The sequence below is a fragment of the Schistocerca cancellata genome, chromosome 2 (genome assembly GCF_023864275.1).
Source record: "Schistocerca cancellata isolate TAMUIC-IGC-003103 chromosome 2, iqSchCanc2.1, whole genome shotgun sequence".
Taxonomy (NCBI): domain Eukaryota; kingdom Metazoa; phylum Arthropoda; class Insecta; order Orthoptera; family Acrididae; genus Schistocerca; species Schistocerca cancellata.
In genome coordinates, this window is record NC_064627.1 from 44168859 (window position 1) to 44191549 (window position 22691).

General features: G+C 47.4%; 1 protein-coding gene across 1 annotated transcript in view; it reads left to right on the top strand.

The window, feature by feature from the left end:
* The first annotated feature begins 12093 nt into the window (after positions 1-12093).
* Positions 12094-22691, top strand: part of LOC126161319 (uncharacterized) — a 295371-nt gene continuing 284773 nt past the window's right edge. The window contains exon 1 of the mRNA XM_049917069.1: positions 12094-12230. The gene's annotated coding sequence lies outside the window, so the exon portion shown is untranslated. The remainder of the gene's footprint in view (positions 12231-22691) is intronic.

A 22691-nucleotide genomic window follows, 5' to 3' on the forward strand; every position in this document is an offset into this window, starting at 1 on the left:
GGGTTTCACATGACCGTCTTTTTCGAAACCCATGCTGATTCCTACAGAGTAGATTTCTAGTCTCCAGAAAAGTCATTATACTCGAACACAATACGTGTTCCAAAATTAACATAACCTAGACACGTCTGAAAATATGACACTGAGTCCAGCGTTGCTGTTGTAGACTAGTCAGCAGGTACTTTGGACGTTACAGACAGGGTCCTAATGTTCTAAACTTTTAGTGTGTAGTGTGTAAGTGGTCTGTAATACTCATCCCAAGTTTTCGACAGCGAGAACCCTTTGCTAACTTAATGAAAGCCGAAAAATCGAGCAGTTTTTTTCCTATTTTCCCTTTCTCGTCTGCGTACTACGAGAAAAAGCACTTGAACCTTTCCTGTTGAGTATTAAATTTCCTACAGTTTGTGATGGTTAAATGTACGAGGGTTGGAAATTTAATAGTGGCAACTATTTATTTACAGCTCGTGCAAAATAGATACGTGTTTCAAAGTTTTACTGGCCTTCAAAGTAGTCACCAGCATTGTGTCTAACCCGTTGTCAGCGATGTGGAAGTCGTAGGATACTCTTAGCAGTGCCAGTTGTGTTGATAGTTCGAGCGGCGCGGTCTATTGCCCGACAAATTTGTAGCAGTTCCGAAGCGAATGCCGTGAAGTGTTTCCTTCAGCTTAGAAAACGAGTTGAACTCACGAGGGCGTAAGTCAGGGGAGTGCAGTAGGTGATACAGCACTTAGCAGCCCCATCAGTCAAACAAATCAGTAACAGCTTGCACTGGACGTGCTTGAGCATTGTCCTGCAAAATGATGGTCAGGTCCTGCAGAAAGTGTCATCACTTCTGTCTCTATGCTGTTCATTTTTGGAACACAATCTACGACCAGCTTAGAGACAAAAGTGATGACACTTTCTACAGGACCTAATTAGTTTGTATAACGAAGGATCCTTCAAACCTAGCAGTGTCCTCGTAAGTGGCTCCAAATCATGGAAATTGTTAGGAGACTCAACAGCAGCTTGGGTGGGAACTTTCTGAACACTTACGCGGTTACGACTGTCATTATGGAATGTAAAAAAAGATTTTGTCCGGACTGTTGTCATAAAAACGTGCTGCAGAATAAGGCAACACTTCTTCCATTGATCTGGTGAAACCCTTTTATGTCTCAAAATAATAGTGTGAAGTACGAGGAGCAGTGGCTGAAAGACAACATACTCCCAACCACTCAAAAAATTACCGACTGGAGAGAAAGTATCGCGGCTGAAAATTTCTGAGTGGATTTCCTCTAAAACGCATAGCTTTTCATCTTGGGGTCCTTTTATCTTTTCCTTCGGGTATCAGTTGTCACACATAATTATGTGGTCAGTGTTCTTGAAACAGGTGGTACTCCGTCTGGATCAATCAGAGACAATTATGCACTCCCGATATTTCTCCATCAGACACTTTATTGAATTTCTCACATCTGGACGCTTTTCTACTCCTGTCTGACCAAGTAAATGCCCTAGGGGAAAACTGGAATTCGTCACTGGCGTTTGCAGGAAAGTTGTACATAATTTTCGTTGGTTCATCAACACGTATAGCTGGACAGTGTCCCCTTTATTGGCCAGTTGCGGAGAACATCGTTGACGCTTTGGGTGTGCTTGTATTAACAGCTACTAAATCTGTCTCCACATAATCCAACTGACGAATGCGCTTCAGCATTTCGTTGAAAGCCTGAATAATCAAAGTGAGCCATTCGTGATGGGATTGGTGGAGAGGTGGAGCTAAGAACGCCACACCCACGTCTAGCGTTTCTCATTATTGTCTTTATTTTAACAAACACCGTGAACTGTGGCTTGCTCCACCACTCTCAGTAATTGTTCACCCGCAAAGTTCTTCCGGTCGAGACCGGGTTTAAGAAGCCCGGCGACCCTTCGCCTTGAACAGCACTCACTTCACCTTCTGCCAAACGATCTTGGCACATGAAACACAGTCCCGTCATTGTGTTAAGATACCGTTGCAGCACTACACCATGTCAAGCTGAATACGAACAAAACACGTTGCGACTGTTCTAAGCTAACTTCGATCGCACGAAGAAACGAACGAGTACGGGATGCTTTCCACGCAGCTGCTACAACACAGCTGAGAAATAATACGCGCTCGCAGAAGGGACACTGTTTCTGTTATGGTGTTCCACTTCTGTCTTGGTCACGGGGAACCAAAAGTAGTCTCGTTTCAACAAAAGCCCAGGCAATGTTGGCGATTGGTAGGGGGGAGGGGGGGGGGGACAGGATAATGACCGCTTACGGGCTCCGAAGGCAAATAGCCCACCTGGCCACTCAACTATTGAACCAAGGCAGAAACAAAGACACTGTTGATAGATGTGGGGGAGGGCGGCTTTATAGGGTTGATAGATCTGTATCGTTATGCATTTTATTGATAATATGAGAAATTTTCGTTTCTTTTGAAGCTCTGTGTCTTGGTAACTTGAGGCGTAAAATTCTTCATAAGAGAAAATTTCATGTTACAAGAAAGGCCTAAGTAAGAGCTTTCCATTATAAGACGCAAGACACAAAAGACACACAGAAAAAGCAACAAAGTGCTAAAATTTGGCCGTGTTTTGGTTCTCCCGACGCTAGCATAGGATTGTGGAGGTGAGAAACTTGTAACCTTCACTATATACCACATATATCCAACATACAGAAAGTTTAGAAAATTCTGAAGTTCTGGAAGGGACCCATCCCCCTCCTCATTGAGTACTTGCCGACTTGACTATTGAGCGCGTTAAGGAGAGTGCAACAATGGTCGGCATGGTGACAATTCATATAGCTTGTTATGGTGTTCTCACCTCCCACCCCCTCTCAAATACGACTTGCCGTCGCCCCCACTTATAACGTGCCACATAAGTTGAGGATTTTAATAATGATTATAATAAGTAGTACTGTAAACATACGAAACAACGAAGACAGAACAGGATTTGAAGTGAAACAGAAGTGATACCCGCTGTTCTCCGAGGAAGTGTTATTGCGACTTTGCTATTTCTGATCTACAAAAATACGCTTACCGTCTAGTAAAGCCATCTGAAGAGCAATACGAATTACAAAATGATTTGGACAAGATATTTGTATGGCGCGAAAAGTGGCAATTGACCCTAAACAATAAAAAGTGTGGGGTCCTCCATAGGAGAAATAAGAAATCCTTGCAATTTTTATTACATGCTAAATAACACAGATTTAAATATTGTCGATTCAACTAAAAACCTAGGGTTTACAATTACGCATAACTTAAATTGGAAACATCATAAAGAAAATGTCGTGGGGGAGGTGAACCAAAGACTCCGTTTTATTGACAGAACACTTGGAAGATAAAACTATTAAAGAGATTGCCTACGCTATGCTTCTCCATGCCATCAGCAAACCTCAAAGTTTTTATTTCTTCTCCATGGATTTCAATTCCCACGCCAAATTTTTCTTTTGATTCCTTTACTCCTTGTTCAATATACAGATTGAATAACATCGGAGATAGAATACAACCTTGTCTTACTCACTTCCCAACCACTGCTTCCCTTTCGGGCCCCTCGACTCTTATAACTGCCATTTGGTTTCTGTAAAAATTGTAAATAGCCTTTCGCTCCCTGCGTTTGACCCCTGCCACCTTCATAATTTGAAAGAGCGTATTCCAGTCAACATTGTCAAAAGCTTTCTCTAAGTCTACAAATTCTAGAAACGTAGGTTTGCCTTTCCTTAATCTATCATAGGGTCAGTATTGCCTCACGTGTTCAAACATGTCTACGGAACATCTGCGTTTGACCCCTGCCACCTTCATAATTTGAAAGAGAGTATTCCAGTCAACATTGTCAAAAGCTTTCTCTAAGTCTACAAAATTTAGAAACGTAGGTTTGCCTTTCCTTAATCTATCATAGGGTCAGTATTGCCTCACGTGTTCAAACATGTCTACGGAACATCTGTCAACACTTGCTTTCTTTGGCATTGGAATTATTATATTCTTTTTGGTCTGAGGGTATTTCACCTGTCTCATACATCTTGCTCACCAGATGGTAGAGTTTTGTCAGGGCTGGCTCTCCCAAGGCTGTCAGTAGTTCTAATGCAATGTTGTCTACCCCCGGGGCCTTGTTTCGACTTAGGTCTTTCACTGCTCTGTCAAACTCTTCACGCAGTATCATATCTCCCATTTCATCTTCATCTGCGTCCTCTTCCGTTTCCATAATATTGCCCTCAAGTATATCGCCCTTGTATAGACCCATTATATACTTCTACCACCTTTCTACCTTCCCTTCTTTGCTTGGAATTGGGTTTCCATCTGAGCTCTCGATATTCATATAAGTGGTTCTCTTTGGTCCAAAGATCTCTTTAATTTTTCTGTAAGCAATATCTATCTTACCTCTAGTGATATATGTCCTCTAGCCATCCCTGCTTAGCCATTTTACACTTCCTGTCGATCTCATTTTTGAGACGTTTGTATTCCTTTTTGCCTGCTTCATTCGCTGCAGTTTTATATTTTCTCCTTTCATCAATTAAATTCAGTATCTCTTCTGTTACCCAAGGATCTGTAATAGCCCTCGTCTTCTTACCTACTTGATCCTCTGCTGCCTTCACTATTTCATCTCTTAAAGCTACCCATTCTTCTTCTACTGTATTTCTTTCCCCCGTTCTTGTCAATCGTACCCTAATGGTCTCTCTAGAACTCTCTACAACCTCTGGTATTATCTGTTTGTCTAGGTCCCATTTCCTTAAATTCCCACCTTTTTGCAGTTTCTTCAGTTTTAATCTAGAGTCCACATCTGCCGCCGGAAGTGTCGTACGATTTAAAACCTGGTTCCTAAATCTCCGTCTTACCATTGTATAATCTATCTGAAACCTTCCAGTGTCTCCAAGCCTCTTCCACTTATACAACCTTCTTTATGATTCTGAAACCAGGTGGTAACTATGATTAAGTTATTCTCTGTGCAAAATTCTACCAGGCAGCTTCCTCTTTCATTCCTTACCCCCAATCCATATTCACCTACTACTTTTCCTTCTCTTCCTTTTCCTACTATTGAATTCCTGTCCCCCACGACTATTAAATTTTCGTCTTCCATTACTATCTGAATAATTTCTTTTCTCACTTCATACATTTCTTCAATCTCTTCGTCATCTGCGGAGCTAGTTCGCATATAAACTTGTACTACTGTGGTAGGGTGGTCTTCGTGTCTATCTTGGCTACAATAATGCGTTCACTATGCTGTTCGTAGTAGCTTACCCGTGCTCCTATTTTTATTCACTATTAAACCTAATCCTGCATTACTCCTATTTGAGCTTGTATTTATAACCCTGCCACCGAACTTCACTAATTTCCACTATATCTAGCTTTAACCTACCCATTTCCCTTTTAAAATTTTCTAACCTACGTGTCCGATTGCGAGAGCGATATTCCACGCTCCGATCCGTAGAACGCCAGTTTTCTTTCTTCTGATGACGACGGCCTCATGAGTAGTTCCTGCCGGAGATCCGAATGGGGGACTACTTTACCTCCGGAATATTTTACCCAAGACGAAGCCATCATCATTTAACCATACAGTAAAGCTGCATGCCCTCGGGAAAAATTACGGCTGTAGTTTCCTCTTGTTTTCAGGTGTTTCCAGTACCAGCACAGCAAGGGCGCTTTGGTTATTGTTACAGGGCCAGATCAGTCAATCACCCAGACTGTTGGCCCTGCAACTACTGAAAAGGCTGCTGCCCCTCTTCAGGAACCACACTTTTGTCTGGCCTCTCAATAGATACGCTTCCATTGTAGTTGGACGGCTATCTGTATAGCTGAGACACGCAAGCCTCCCCACCAACGGCAAGGTCTATGGTTCACTTAACAGATTCAGAAGAATGTAGGTTGCAGTAGTTACTCAGAGATGAAATATCTTGCACGGGATTGAGTTGCATGGAGAGCTGCATCAAACCAGTCTCTGGACTGAAGACCACAGCAACAACGCTACGCTTGCCCTTCCTCTGATAGAGTGTTTCTGCGTCGGATGGGGTCCTTACCGGATAAGACTGACGGAGGACATCGAAAAAGTTCAAAGAAGAGTAGTTGCTTTTGTGTTACAATGAAATAGGGAAGTGAGTGTCACAGATATGATACTCGAGTTGGGGTGATAATCACTGAATCAAAGGCGCTTTACATCGCGGCAGGATCTTCTCATGAAATTTCAATAACCATTTTTCTCCTCCGAATGGAAAAATGTGTCATTGACCCCAACTGCAGAGTGCAAAATGACTATTTGTTATAAAATAAGGAAAATGAGGGCTCGCACGAAAGGAGTGAAGTGTTCATTTTTCCTAAATGCTATGTGAGAGCGTGTAAGTAGGCTGTTTAGGTTCTTATATTGGTAACGCTGCCGCCACGTAGCGCTCTCTGTATGAAAATCACTGGCTGTGCTGTGTGCAGTCTGTGGGTAGTTTGCATTGTTGTCTGCCATTGTAGTGTTGGGCAGCGGCAGCTGGATGTGAACAGCGCGTAGCGTTGCGCAGTTGGAGGTGAGCCGCCATCAGTGGTGGATGTGGGGAGAGAGATGGCGGAGTTTTGAAATTTGTAAAAATGGATGTCATGAACTGCTGTATATATTATGAGTTTTGATGACTATTAAGGTAAATGCATTGTTTGTTCTCTATTAAAATCTTTCATTTGCTAACTATGCCTATCAGTAGTTAGTGCCTTCAGTAGTTTGAATCTTTTATTTAGCTGGCAGTAGTGGCGCTCGCTGTATTGCAGTAGTTCGAGTAACGAAGATTTTTGAGGTAAGTGATTTGTGAAAGGTAAAGCTTAATGTTAGTCAGGGCCATTCTTTTGTAGCGATTTCTGAAAGTCAGATTGCGTTGCGCTAAAAATATTGTGTGTCAGTTTAAGCACAGTCATGTATAATTTTTCAAAGGGGACGTTTCAAGCGGAACGGCCGAGAAATTGTCTGGAGGGTTTCTGTGAACACTCTGTCAAACACTTGGATGTAAATTGAAAAATAGTGATGTAGACTTTGATGTATACTTAGATGAATTTGCGGGAAACACGCTGCTGGGAAACAAATAGTATAGGCTGTTAGAGGTTTCCAATTCACTCAAGGATTTTTGTTGCAACAGTGGATATGTGGTACGCGAAATGATTACACTTGCAGGTCAATAGCGTAAGCGGTTCTGAGTTATAATAGTTCGCGGTGCAGCCTCCACGGGCGGCAATGCGGGCGCTGACTCTGGCGTCCGGTCGACCGTGCGGATGGTGAGTCCTGTCCCGGGTTGCATTATGCCACGCCTTGTCCATCTGTTCACGTAGTTCTGTGGGAGTCGTTGGTTGACGAGTCGCACTGGTCGCTTGCCGTCCCATCGTATCTCACACATGCTCGACTGAAGACAAGTCGGCAGATCGTCTAGCTGCACGTCTTGCAGAGCACCCTGAGATTTATTATGGGAAGTCTGTGGGCGAGCATTAGCTGCAGGAACAACACATCACCTTCCTGTTGCAAGAACGACAGAAGAACTGGTCCAACAACATTATGCACTTACCGAGCGCTGGTTAGCGTCCCCTCTAGAAACACCAAAGGTGAACGAGAGTTGTAGCTTATCGCATCCCAGACCATTAGGCCTGTCTCTACTTCACAGCACTAACCAGGTCTACGTAGTAAGGCTAAACGGCATCACTTGTGTGCAGCGAGAATCTGCTTTCATCGCTGAAGACAACTGCGCGCCTTTCCTCTTTTTAAGTAATCCTCTGATGGCACCAGTCGATTTTTTTTTCCTATAGGATGAAGCCCCTCCACGCCCACACCAACGTGGTGACCAAACCAAAAGTTCTACTGTCACCTCCGTATAACATGTTAGTTTTCAAATCGTGAGTCACAGGATGCGGGCTGTGATGTCACCCATGTGTCTGGGTAGGATTAGTTACTGACATGGGCCATCAGGAGACAGAAAGTGGACGAAAGCCATCGAAGGGTAGCGGTTTGTAAGGGCAGAGGGAAAAAAGTGCCAAGGTAAGCGCCAAGGGGAAAAAAAAACCTGTGCGACGGTAGAACTTGTAGTAAGTGCAGTAGCGGCTTGCTAGCTGCGACAGTGCATGCAAGGTGTGGTTCTGTTAGTGCGAGGTATCATGCATCGTTACCTTTGTCATTGCGGAAGCTCGTTGTAAGGCTTGCTGCAGCTGCTGCGTAACCTGTAAAGTTCAAGGTCGTCGTACATTAGTGGGCCATCGGCCACATATCAACTCATAGTGTAAAGAGTGTGTGTGTGTGTGTGTGTGTGTGTGTGGGTGGGTGGGTGTGTGTGTGTGTGTGGCTGGTTTGCGTGCTGTGTACAGTACGGTCCCCCTGCAATTGCCTGTTTTTCGGCAGGTCGAGCATCTGGGGTTGCCAGTAGTAGCTGTGTTGCAGGAACTCGGCAGTACTGTCGTGTTAGCGTGCTATGGACGTAGATGTTTAGTTTCTTGCTAATACTGTCTTTGGTCTATTATGTTTCCATCTATGGTTGTGGTCGTAGTTACCAGGGAAAGGATAAACGGGTTACGCTAGTGTCTCGTGTTACTGTACAGTCGTGTGGAGAGTTTTTGGAATACCTGCGAGATGGTATCTAGCCGATATTCCCGGTGAAGATCCGCTGTGCGCGTGTAGCGCGGAGCGTTGCTTATGATTTAGAGTACTTTGTTCTGTATGAGCTGCAGACGGCGCAGGCGTGTGGGCGCAGATGAATCAGCAGTATAAGTGGAACGAATGCATAGCAACAAGGCACTCGCAGTTAGACTTGCAGTTAGATGTGTACTGAGTCACTGCGTAGCGCTCAGCTCGGTAATCGACATGTTAATCTTTATTAAGGAGATGCTGCAGTAAGGGTGGCCCATCCAGCAGCAGACGTGAGGGGACAGTACCAGCTCTGGTCCTCTCTGCTGCCGCTGTCAATCATCAACCCAGGATTAGCAGACATCGCGGCAGACTCGCTCGCCGCCAATGCTGACCACATCAGTGAGCCGTCGTCGAGATCGTGCGGGCCCTAGGCCCTGTGCATCCGCCGTCACAACCGGGTGAGCCGACGACGCTGGGGGATTGCAGCCCGTTCCGCCCGTCCACCACGGACGAGCCACCAGGAGGAGCAGGGAAGAAGATGGGGTGGGACAGAGTGCACTCCGCACTACGAGAACGCCTCTCGTGCACAGCGCCGGGACTCCAACCCGGAGCCTTCTGCTGTCCGCCCCCGAGCCGGCCGGCTAGCCGGGCGCCACCAGCCGAAGTACGAAGTAAGGACATTCCTCCACTACGTCGCAGCACGCGGCGCTGCGCTAGCAAGACCGGTGTGGCCCGGAGCTGGTGTCATCGCTACGAGTCAGCGAGGACTCGGGGAAGGTCGTTGATATCACCAATCTCAGCCAGCCTGTGTTACGCTGGCCACATTGTACTCGGCAGGAATAAAGGTGTCATGAATTAATAATGTTACTTTGGCGTTTCTGATGCGTCCACAGTCATTTCCTAGCATCGTGACAACTGGAGACGTCACTGCTCGGCCTCCAGTCCACAGTAGGCGACCGGGACCACTGGGGCGCCTACAGTATACCCAGACAGGGGCTACATATGTCATGCCGTGCACGCCGATGCCGTGGTCTGAATGGACGTAGACACACTGCTAACAACCTGATCGCAACAATTGGTGTTGACAAGTCTGTGCTCACAAGCCCTCTTACCTGTCCTTTGGTAGCTGTACGATCTGCCAGTGCTGCCCTAACAATACGACGATCCTGGCGGGCGTCTGTGGTGGGTGGACGTCCAGAGCCTCATCTACGAGTGTGAGAACTGTTCACGTGAGCAATGATACAAGCAGCGCTGCGCAGCTGACTGAGCACGTCCATCTTGTCTGGCAGTTCTCCGAAAGGACCATGCCGCCACTAGAAAGACCGCAATTTCACTGCTTTCAAGTTCGCTCAGTTGGCTGTAGGAAGCACAAGTCAGTCTCAGTGGCATGGTTGCCTGGTTGCTTGAGATGCTGCACCACACTGAGTCTTCCGGCTCTGAGAATTCCCTATTAAAAGGTACACAACGGCGGCGCTCTGGCAGCTATGCCACTACGCTATCTGTTGGCGGACGACGCCGAAACCATTATCAGTACACCTACTCTCCGCCAAGTGAGATGTGCCGTCATCGCATCAAAATCGACGTCGTCTGCAGGAGTACTGTTTTTTTTTTTTTTTTTTTTTTTGGCAGTTTAGTAAAGTTTCATACGTTTAACTATCTAAATACACTCCTGGAAATTGAAATAAAAACACCGTGAATTCATTGTCCCAGGAAGGGGAAACTTTATTGACACATTCCTGGGGTCAGATACATAACATGATCACACTGACAGAACCACAGGCACATAGACACAGGCAACAGAGCATGCACAATGTCGGCACTAGTACAGTGTATATCCACCTTTTGCAGCAATGCAGGCTGCTATTCTCCCATGGAGACGATCGTAGAGATGCTGGGTGTCGTCCTGTGGAACGGCTTGCCATGCCATTTCCACCTGGCGCCTCAGTTGGACCAGCGTTCGTGCTGGACGTGCAGACCGCGTGAGACGACGCTTCATCCAGTCCCAAACATGCTCAATGGGGGACAGATCCGGAGATCTTGCTGGCCAGGGTAGTTGACTTACACCTTCTAGAGCACGTTGGGTGGCACGGGATACATGCGGACGTGCATTGTCCTGTTGGAACAGCAAGTTCCCTTGCCGGTCTAGGAATGGTAGAACGATGGGTTCGATGACGGTTTGGATGTACCGTGCACTATTCAGTGTCCCCTCGACGATCACCAGTGGTGTACGGCCAGTGTAGGAGATCGCTCCCCACACCATGATGCCGGGTGTTGGCCCTGTGTGCCTCGGTCGTATGCAGTCCTGATTGTGGCGCTCACCTGCACGGCGCCAAACACGCATACGACCATCATTGGCACCAAGGCAGAAGCGACTCTCATCGCTGAAGACGACACTTCTCCATTCGTCCCTCCATTCACGCCTGTCGCGACACCACTGGAGGCGGGCTGCACGATGTTGGGGCGTGAGCGGAAGACGGCCTAACGGTGTGCGGGACCGTAGCCCAGCTTCATGGAGACGGTTGCGAATGGTCCTCGCCGATACCCCAGGAGCAACAGTGTCCCTAATTTGCTGGGAAGTGGCGGTGCGGTCCCCTACGGCACTGCGTAGGATCCTACGGTCTTGGCGTGCATCCGTGCGTCGCTGCGGTCCGGTCCCAGGTCGACGGGCACGTGCACCTTCCGCCGACCACTGGCGACAACATCGATGTACTGTGGAGACCTCACGCCCCACGTGTTGAACAATTCGGCGGTACGTCCACCCGGCCTCCCGCATGCCCACTATACGCCCTCGCTCAAAGTCCGTCAACTGCACATACGGTTCACGTCCACGCTGTCGCGGCATGCTACCAGTGTTAAAGACTGCGATGGAGCTCCGTATGCCACGGCAAACTGGCTGACACTGACGGCGGCGGTGCACAAATGCTGCGCAGCTAGCGCCATTCGACGGCCAACACCGCGGTTCCTGGTGTGTCCGCTGTGCCGGGCGTGTGATCATTGCTTGTACAGCCCTCTCGCAGTGTCCGGAGCAAGTATGGTGGGTCTGACACACCGGTGTCAATGTGTTCTTTTTTCCATTTCCATGAGTGTAAATTTTCGTTTGACTGTTGTTTTGTAAGTTAAAGAGAAAACCCTTCATCTGAAACCTAAAGTATGTAAAAGTACGATATAAAGCGTTTCAGTAAATCACTCTTTGGAGTTTGCCTCACGACGCCATCCCCCCTCTTCCGCTTGGAGCTGCGAGTGACGAGGTGGACTGAGCGCCGCTGCCCAGTCGTCCCCCAGCCGTCAGCGCCGTGCCGCCGTTGACGCGTCGAGCAGGCCGCCGGTATCGGCCTCCGGAGGTCGTTAGTGTGTTGGCGGGCGGCGCCGCGCCGGTTATCGCCCGCTGGCGGGACACGCACGCAAACAGCCGCAGGCAGCTGTGGTGGGCGGCAGTTTGGAGGACGCGCCTGTCAGCAGCTGCCCGGCAGGTGCGCCGCAGTGGTGCCTCTGCCGCTGCTGCCTGCACGCGCGGAACGGCACAGCACAGCACAGCGCGCGCGGTCCAGCTGCGACGCAAGCCCGGTGTCCGGAAGCGCCGAGGCCGACGCACACATCCCGGAAACTCACCTCTACGTTCCTGCGAGCACGCCCTCCGTCAGAAGCTGCTTTTTCCAGAGCAGTTCGACCGGATCGGTGAGTAAGTTGCTATGCAGAAATCACCGGCGCTCGTGTTCCTTGTTCAGAGCTCTTCCTGGCACAAGTAACAGTGCGGACATAATCGAACCGCGGTATTCTCCATCTAGACATGGTTGAACTACAGACAACACAAGCCGTGTACCTCCTTCCTAGTGGAAAGACTGGAACTGATTGGCTGGTGGACCCCCTCCGTTTAATAGATACTGCTCATGCATTGTTGTTTGCTGTTTACCTCTTTGAGTGAGTTTAGTGACATCTCTGAACAGTCCAAGGGATGTGTCTGTGATACAATATCTACAGTCAACATCTATCTTCAGTAGTTCTGGGAATCGTGGTGATGCAAAACTTTTTTGAGATATATATATATATATATATATATATATATATATATATATATATATGTGTGTGTGTGTGTGTGTGTGTGTGTGTGTGTGTGTGTACGTGTGTGTGTGTGTGTGTGTGATAGAGGGAAACTTTCCACGTGGGAAAAATATATATAAAAAACCAAGATGCTGTGACTTGCCGAACGAGGGGGCGCTGGTGGGTGGACACAGTGAAAAACACGCAAGCACAAGTTTCGGGCTTTCGCGGCCCGGGGTTGCTTGGTCGGGGGGGGGGAGGGAGAGGGGGGGGATGTGGGTTTTGGGGGAGAGGGTGGGGAGTCGTCCCGGTCCCGGTCCCGGGGGCGGGGGGACTTACCTTGGGGAGGGGGGAGAACACCAGAATTCCAGTTGCTTTCTAGTTCACCTTTATCTCTCTCCATATATTTTATTTTCACTTTAGCCTCATGTTACACTTTCCAACTTCTAATACCACGTCACCCTCACAACATCCCCACAATGCCATAGGTGGTAAATCATTGGAAGCGGTAACGACCGTAAAATACTTAGGAGTTACTATCCGGAGCGATCTGAAGTGGAATGATCACATAAAACAAATAGTGGGAAAAGCAGGCGCCAGGTTGAGATTCATAGGAAGAATTCTAAGAAAATGTGACTCATCGACGAAAGAAGTAGCTTACAAAACGCTTGTTCGTCCGATTCTTGAGTATTGCTCATCAGTATGGGACCCTTACCAGGTTGGATTAATAGAAGAGATAGACATGATCCAGCGAAAAGCAGCGCGATTCGTCATGGGGACATTTAGTCAGCGCGAGAGCGTTACGGAGATGCTAAACAAGCTCCAGTGGCGGACACTTCAAGAAAGGCGTTACGCAATATGGAGAGGTTTATTATCGAAATTACGAGAGAGCACATTCCGGGAAGAGATGGGCAACATATTACTACCGCCCACATATATCTCGCGTAATGATCACAACGAAAAGCTCCGAGAAATTAGAGCAAATACGGAGACTTACAAGCAGTCGTTCTTCCCACGCACAATTCGTGAATGGAACAGGGAAGGGGGGATCAGATAGTGGTACAATAAGTACCCTCCGCCACACACCGTAAGGTGGCTCGCGGAGTATAGATGTAGATGTAGATGTAACCGTAGACCGATTTAATGCAGTTGGCATTTGACAGCTTGGGGACTCGATTGCTGCTGTCAGCAGTACACCAGTAGGAGCCTGGCATTGTCGGCCTCACTTTGTTACCACTCCCGCTGCGCAGAGCGTTGTCCTGCCAGTTCTTAGTGAGCCGCTGAAGAAGCAAATTTCTGTCAAGTTTAGTTCCGCGTACTTTACGATCTGCGATACAATTAGTTGGAACAGGGGCACAACGGGACGCACATAGACAACACGCCACAAGTGGAAACAGAACTTTTACCTGATTTTTGTAGGAGACAGAGATTTTAAATTTCATACGTCTTGAGAATGAAATTTTCTTCAAAAATGGTTCAAATGGCTCTGAGCACTATGGGACTCAACTGCTGTGGTCATAAGTCCCCTAGAACTTAGAACTACTTAAACCTAACTAACCTAAGGACAGCACACAACACCCAGCCATCACGAGGCAGAGAAAATCCCTGACCCCGCCGGGAATCGAACCCGGGAACTCGGGCGTGGGAAGCGAGAACGCTTCCGCACGACCACGAGATGCGGGCAATGATATTTTCTCTCTGCAGCGGAGTGTGCGCTGATATGAAACTTCTTGGCAGATTAGAACTGTGTGCCGGACCGAGACTCGAACTCGGGACCTTTGCCTTTCGCCGGCAAGTGCTCTGCCAACTGAGCTACCCAAGCATGACTCAGGACCCGTCCTCACAGCTTTAATTCCGCCAGTACCTCGTCTCCCACCTTCCAAACTCCGCACAAACTCTTCTACATACATTGCAGAACTAGCACTCCTCGAAGAAAGGGTACTGGCGGAATTAAACCTGTGAACACGGGTCGTGAGTCGTGCTTGGGTAGGTCAGTTGGTGCCGGAACGGTAGCTCAGCGTGTTCGGTCAGAGGCTTAACTGCCTTCTGTAATTAAAAACTGAGTAAATGGATCATCGATGAACTTGAACAAGCGCCATGGTACGTCCACCCCGAACAAATAGAACGTACTCTGGCGAACAAAATGAAGCCGGCACGGTAGCCCACCGTGTTCGGTGAGACGGCTGCTCGCCCTCTGTAATCAAATAACTGAGTAAAGGAATCAACGATCAAGTAGAACGGATGTCTCGTGACGTCCGCCCAGACAAAACGAACGCACCAATACCGGGAAAAAAAGTTGGTAGAGCACTTGCCCGCGAAAGGCAAAGGTCCCAAGTTCGAATCCCAGTCCGACACACAGTTTTAATCTGCCAGGAAGTTTCATACGTCTTACTACTTATATACTGACAAACATGCGATACAACACAGTTTTCCGAAACTTGTAAATATGAAACCAAATGCTATTCGTATTTTGGATAGATCAATTGTTAAGCGACGAATTTTGGTAATAAACAAAACACAATGTTTCCGTATATTTCGAGATAAAACGCGTTAAGTTTGGCGCTGTTTCCAGTACGAGAAAAAAATTATTCTTCTCGGAAATGTTAATGTCTCTCTGTCCCTTACTAAGGCTAAGAACGGATTTCTAATAGGCTTAGAGACGCTGTTTGAGGCGTCATGTGACAGATTGCGCGGCCCCTCCCGCCTGAGGTTCGAGTCCTGCCTCTGGCATGGGTGTGTGTGTTGTTCTTAGCGTAAGTTAGCTTAAGTTAGTTTAAGTGGTGTGTAAGTCTAGGGACCGATGACGTCAGCAGTTTCGTCCCTTAGGAATTCATACACATCTGAACATTTGACATCTACACCAGGCGCGAATTTAGTACATTTTACGTGACTTACGTAGGAGAGGGGAGCTAAGGCGGCTACCTACGGACGTCGTAGCTTTGGCACTCAAACGTCAGATGTCAAGTAATTAAAATCAGAGTGTAGGTACTGCTAGCAGGGACGCGGGCTCTGGCCGCAGTCTCCGTGGGAGCACGCTTTTGTAACAGACGAAGAAAATGAGGAAAGGCAGAAAGGAAAGGGGAGAGGAAGAGCGAGATGTGGGCCGAAGTAGAAACAGAATCATAATAATGGATAGGTTTGGAATAGGGAGAGGATGTACACAATCTGATCAAAGTAATGTGAATTTGACGACGTCACGGGAAGCGGAGCTGCCAGTATAAAAGGAGACGGAGAGTGTTGTGTTGTCAGCGGAGAAGCAGTAATAGCAGATTGGTTCGGCCAGGGAAACAGCAATATCTTCGAACGTACACTAGTCGTTGGATGTCACCTGAGTAACAAATCCACCAGCGGTATTACAAGCCTTTTAAAGCCTGCTCAAGTCCACTGTGAACTGAAGTGGAGCGGAGACGTATAGACACCAGTACCATAACTGAAAAATCAGAATTTTTACCTGATTTCTGTAGAAGATACCGAATTTAAACATCATACTCCTTACTGCTTAAATACTGACAAACCCGCGAACGACGTCGTTTTCCGAAGCCTATAAATATCAAACGCAAAGCGATTCGCAGCATTTCAGCCAGCAAGCGTGTGTGTAGTGAGTTAAAAAGGAGTAGGATACAATGTCCGAGCAGTCCTCAGGAGCCGCACACTTGTGCAGTCGGTGCTGGGCTACATTTGTGGCGGCGTGAAGCGTGGCTCCACTGGGCAGTGCACGGTTCGAAACGACTGAGTTGGGTTCATGGATCGCGTTGTGCCCCGTGGCAATCCGATGGAAGGGTCTGAGTCTGGTCAGTGCCTGGACACTCATACCTGCCATCATGTGTAGCGCAAACAGCGAATTACAGAGGAGGCTGTGTTACAGTATGGGGGTGTTTCTCGTACCCTTATTGCGCTCCAGAAAGTGGAAAGATGTGAACACATCTTATACACCTGTGCACTGCATACAGTTACGAGACGATATGACTGTATCAACATGGTAACGCCCCCTGTCATAAAGCAGCTTTTGTGAGCCAATGTTTTGAGGACAATAACATTCCATAAACGCCCTACCTCGCCCAGGGTCCCGACGTGAACCCAATGAAACCCCTTTGAAATGAGTGAGAACGTCGGCTACGCTCCAGACCGCGGCTTCTAATTACGCAATCTCCTCTGGTTTCGGTTATTAAGGAAAAATACACTCCTGGAAATTGAAATAAGAACACCGTGAATTCATTGTCCCAGGAAGGGGAAACTTTATTGACACATTCCTGGGGTCAGATACATCACATGATCACACTGACAGAACCACAGGCACATAGACACAGGCAACAGAGCATGCACAATGTCGGCACTAGTACAGTGTATATCCACCTTTCGCAGCAATGCAGGCTGCTATTCTCCCATGGAGACGATCGTAGAGATGCTGGATGTAGTCCTGTGGAACGGCTTGCCATGCCATTTCCACCTGGCGCCTCAGTTGGACCAGCGTTCGTGCTGGACGTGCAGACCGCGTGAGACGACGCTTCATCCAGTCCCAAACATGCTCAATGGGGGACAGATCCGGAGATCTTGCTGGCCAGGGTAGTTGACTTACACCTTCTAGAGCACGTTGGGTGGCACGGGATACATGCGGACGTGCATTGTCCTGTTGGAACAGCAAGTTCCCTTGCCGGTCTAGGAATGGTAGAACGATGGGTTCGATGACGGTTTGGATGTACCGTGCACTATTCAGTGTCCCCTCGACGATCACCAGTGGTGTACGGCCAGTGTAGGAGATCGCTCCCCACACCATGATGCCGGGTGTTGGCCCTGTGTGCCTCGGTCGTATGCAGTCCTGATTGTGGCGCTCACCTGCACGGCACCAAACACGCATACGACCATCATTGGCACCAAGGCAGAAGCGACTCTCATCGCTGAAGACGACACGTCTCCATTCGTCCCTCCATTCACGCCTGTCGCGACACCACTGGAGGCGGGCTGCACGATGTTGGGGCGTGAGCGGAAGACGGCCTAACGGTGTGCGGGACCGTAGCCCAGCTTCATGGAGACGGTTGCGAAAGGTCCTCGCCGATACCACAGGAGCAACAGTGTCCCTAATTTGCTGGGAAGTGGCGGTGCGGTCCCCTACGGCACTGCGTAGGATCCTACGGTCTTGGCGTGCATCCGTGCGTCTCTGCGGTCCGGTCCCAGGTCGACGGGCACGTGCACCTTCCGCCGACCACTGGCGACAACATCGATGTACTGTGGAGACCTCACGCCCCACGTGTTGAGCAATTCGGCGGTACGTCCACCCGGCCTCCCGCATGCCCACTATACGACCTCGCTCAAAGTCCGTCAACTGCACATACGGTTCACGTCCACGCTGTCGCGGCATGCTACCAGTGTTAGACTGCGATGGAGCTCCGTATGCCACGGCAAACTGGCTGACACTGACGGCGGCGGTGCACAAATGCTGCGCAGCTAGCGCCATTCGACGGCCAACACCGCGGTTCCTGGTGTGTCCGCTGTGCCGTGCGTGTGATCATTGCTTGTACAGCCCTCTCGCAGTGTCCGGAGCAAGTATGGTGGGTGTGACACACCGGTGTCAATGTGTTCTTTTTTCCATTTCCAGGAGTGTAGATTGCTATTCCCGTAAAGATATTCAGACACTTCACTAACAATGTCCCTAGCAGAGTTCAAGCCGTCAAAGGATTAAGAGTGTACACCTCCCTTATTCATCTACACTCATCGTCACAAGTAGAAGCAACTTTGGGTGTGTCCAAGGGATGTTCCTGTACGTATTTTATATTAACGAACTTGCTGGTAATATTGACACTTTTTGCAGGTGATCCAGTTATCTATAATGAACTACTGTCTGAAAGAAGCTCCATAAATACACTACTGGCCATTAAAATTGCTACACCACGAAGATGACGTGCTACAGACGCGAAATTTAACCAATAGGAAGAAGATGATGCGATATGCAAATGATTAGCTTTTCAGAGCATTCACACAAGGTTGGCGCCGGTGGCGACACCTACAAGGTGCTGACATGAGGAAAGTTTCCAGCCGATTTCTCAAACACAAACAGCAGTTGACCGGCGTTGCCTGGTGAAACGTCGTTTTGATGCCCCGTGTAAGGAGGAGAAATGCGTACCATCACGTTTCCGACTTTGATAAAGGTCGGATTGTAGCCTATCGGTTTATCGTATCGCGACATTGCTGCTAGTGTTGGTCGAGATCCAATGACTCTTAGTAGAATATGGAATCGGTGGGTTCAGGAGGGTAACACGGAACGCCGTGCTGGATCCCAATAGCCTCGTATCACTAGCAGTCGAGATGACACCCATCTTATCCGCATGGCTGTAACGGATCGTGCAGCCACGTCTCGATCCCTGAGTCAACAGATGGGGACGTTTGCAAGACAACACCCATCTGGACGAACAGTTCGACGACGTTTGCAGCAGCATGGGCTATCAGCTCGGAGACCAGGGCTGTGGTTACCCTTGACGCTGCATCACAGACAGGAGCGCCTGCGATGGTGTACTCAACGACGAACCTAGGTGCACGAATGGCAAAACGTCATTTTTTTGGATGAATCCAGGTTCTGTTTACAGCATCATGATGGTCGCATCCGTGTTTGGCGACATCGCTATGAACGCACATTGGAAGCGTGTATTCGTCATCGCCATACTGTCGTACCACCCGGCGTGATGGTATGGGGTGCCATTGTTTACACGTCTCGGTCACCTCTTGTTGGCATTGACGGCACTTTGAACAGTGGACGTTGCATTTCAGATGTGTTACGACCCGTGGCTCTACTCTTCATTCGATCCCTGCGAAATCCTACATTTCAGCAGGATAATGCACGACCGCATGTTGCAGGTTCTGTAGGGGCCTTTCTGGATACAGAAAATGTTCGACTACTGCCCTGGCCAGCACATTCTCCAGATCTCTCACCAATTGAAAACGGCTGGACAATGGTGGCCGAGCAACTGGCTCGTCACGATACACCAGTCACTACTCTTGATGAACTGTGATATTGTGTTGAATCTGCATGGTCAACTGTACCTGTACGCACCATCCAAGCTCTGTTTGAGTCAATGCCCAGGCGTATCAAGGCCGTTATTACGGCCAGAGGTGGTTGTTCTGGGTACTGATTTCTCAGGATCTATGCACCCAAATTGCGTGAAAATGTAATCACCTGTCAGTTCTAGTATAATACATTTGTCCAATGAATATCCGTTTGTCATCTGCATTTCTTCTTGGTGTAGCAATTTTAATGGCCAGTAGTGCATATATGTTGATGTAGTACCGCAGCTATTACAGTTGACCAACACACCGTTGGGTTCGTAGTCATTATGTTGTGGATGATCTAGAAATATCTCTACACAAAATCTGACTTCTCGCGTTGTATCGCCAATATAGACATATGCTGAATTCTGTTTTCTTTCTGCCACACAATTTTTTATTTGAAAATCATTATACTTTGCTTACGTTGATGCTATCATTTATTTTGTGTACCGTTTAACCAAGAAGGTGCGAGAAAGTAACATCGAAATTCCGGGATAGAGTCGATACTGTCCCACCAAAATACATATAAAAGTTCACTATGGATCTCGAGGCTAAACTCGAGCTCGTAGTCCATTATCGATACACAGTTGCAGTTCTCAAATGGCTCAGTCCTTTGAGTGCATCCCATCTACCTAAATCTATGACAAAGCCAAAGATTTAGATTGTCAGAGCAAATCTTTAAAGTTCGTTATCTTTTGACGTGACACGTGTTCCTCTCTCAACCTGTTGCACGTAGTTTGTTGAATCATGACTTTACGTAATTTCTCGAGTAACAGTAGCCGCTCAGATAAGCAGTTCTACTCTAAAAAAGTGACTGATGTAAAGCGAGATAACATCAGTGACGGGAAACACGTGCTTGGGTTCATTTATTTTCCCTGCTGATAACGGAAGAGGACATGATTCGTTTGCACTTGTGTGGCGTGCTGGTGCAAATGTCTCTTTACAGCTTCCCTAGAACCCGCTAACCAATGAAGGAATTTTTAAAAAGACGGTGAACTTTTAAATCAGATGTAGCCATTATCGCTAATAGAAGTATCAGGATATTTCCTCGTACATTAGAAGTGCATTCTCCGCAGTCAGCCCATAATAAAAGCAATTATTAGGCTTTTTTGTAATAATTAATGAAGTAGTCAATGTAAACCTGTTTGCACATTATTTATTGTTTCTTGGACAACATTTTCAGATGTTTTAAAGAAATTCAGTCATCATTAAGCCCCCATCCGAGGAGTTAAAGTTGCTCTGTGCCCGTAATCCATTCCATCGGCTTTAGAAACACTGTATTTCAAGTTAACGGAGTGGATTGCAAGTACATTAATAAATATATTTTTCTGGAATTTTGCTGTACTGCCCCTCGGGAGTGTCAGCAACGATAAAATCGCAGATTTTTTTTATTTTAATTTATTCGTTAGTTATTGCAAAAAACGTGACCAAAAAACACGACAGAACTAATTCTTTGTTTCGAACGTCCACCATTTTACTATTTGATCAAATTTCAAAAAACTGTGTTATTACTCCGTGCGCAATATCCTTAAGATTAAGAAAATTGTTTGTTTTTCTGATTTCAGATAAGACTTGCATCTGCAGTATTTGGTCATGGACACACCTCATTTTGGAGGGAGCAACTTTAACTCTTCGGATGGGGGGGGGGGGGGGGACCTTCATGGTGGTCCAACTTCTTGAAAAAATTCATAAAATTTTGTCCATGAACCAATAAAAAGATATAAAAAGGTTTATGTTGATTGCTTCATTAGTTGTTTTTTTTTTTCAGATAAATCGTAAAAGAATTTTATTTTATAGGCTGACTGAAAAGGACCCTTCAGATGCCACACAATTTCAGACTCTGGTTAAGCGAAAACGGTCTAGATTCACTGTCTACGCTGCTAGGCTACGTGTGTTGTGGTGTAAGATCTGATCTTCCCGAACAGCATCGCCTAAGTCAGCGCCGGCTTGGTCAAGTTGTTGGAATCTATTCGCTGCTGCATTTGCATTTGGCCCAGAGTCCGAATATCATGGTGAATCTGTGTAAAATTTATACGTTTTGCTCTCAAGAATCATAATGTCCCGCGTACTTCAGCTTTGGAGTATGTATCCAGTTGCCGCCCCATTTCAGGCGCACACGGCGGTGCACCGGCTAAAGGTGGCGAATCAGTACTGTGTGTGCAGGAAACCCGAAACACGTACACCCTTCTGACACTGTGTCACTCTTGTTGCCCAGTGCTCTTAACGTGGAGCGACATACCGTCCGAAGCCCTTACGTACATTCATTCCTCTTCTTGTTAATAGACGTGCGTAATTCCAAACGAATTTTCATGCGATCCGCTCTACAAATAATAAATCACAACTTGTAAACACAGGCGGCATAACATGAACAGCCTGAATGAATAACATACTTTGTTCGTTAATCATACATTTTCAGCCAAAAAAATAGACTCTAAGGAAAAAAACCGCACCACGAAGGACTTATCTGAAAGGGACGAAAATTGGTAGACTTGATGTTAGTATGCAGACTACCAGATGATGACAGATTCAGAGAAATTGGGTTGTTTATTCAAGAAAAACAGGTTCACAAATTGAGAAAGTCTACGCGCTGGTGCACCTCTTGTCCTTGAGCACGCAGTAATCTGCTTGCCACTGATTGATATAGTTGTTGGAAGTCTCCTCAAGGATATAGTGCCAGATTCTGTCCAGCTCACGCGTTAGATCGTCATAATTCCGAGATGGGTGGTGGGCGCTACAGATAGTTTTCCAAAAGTTCTGAACTGGGGAGAGATCCGGCAACCATGCTGGCCAAGGTTGGGTTTAGGAAGCACAAAGCCCAAGCAATAGAAACTCTCGCCATGCGTGGGAGCAATGTAAGCCTGGGAGGCCTAGCATAAAGGACAACAAACTGGTCCGTAGAATACCTTCAGCATACCACTGTGCTGTAAGGTGTCGCGGATGACAACCAAAGGGATTCTGCTTTGCAATGAAGTGGCACCCCACGCCATCGCTCACACCTCCTGGTTGTCGGGCGTCAGTCAGGTGGGCACCCCATCGCTGTCTGGGGAGTCACCAGACGTGTCT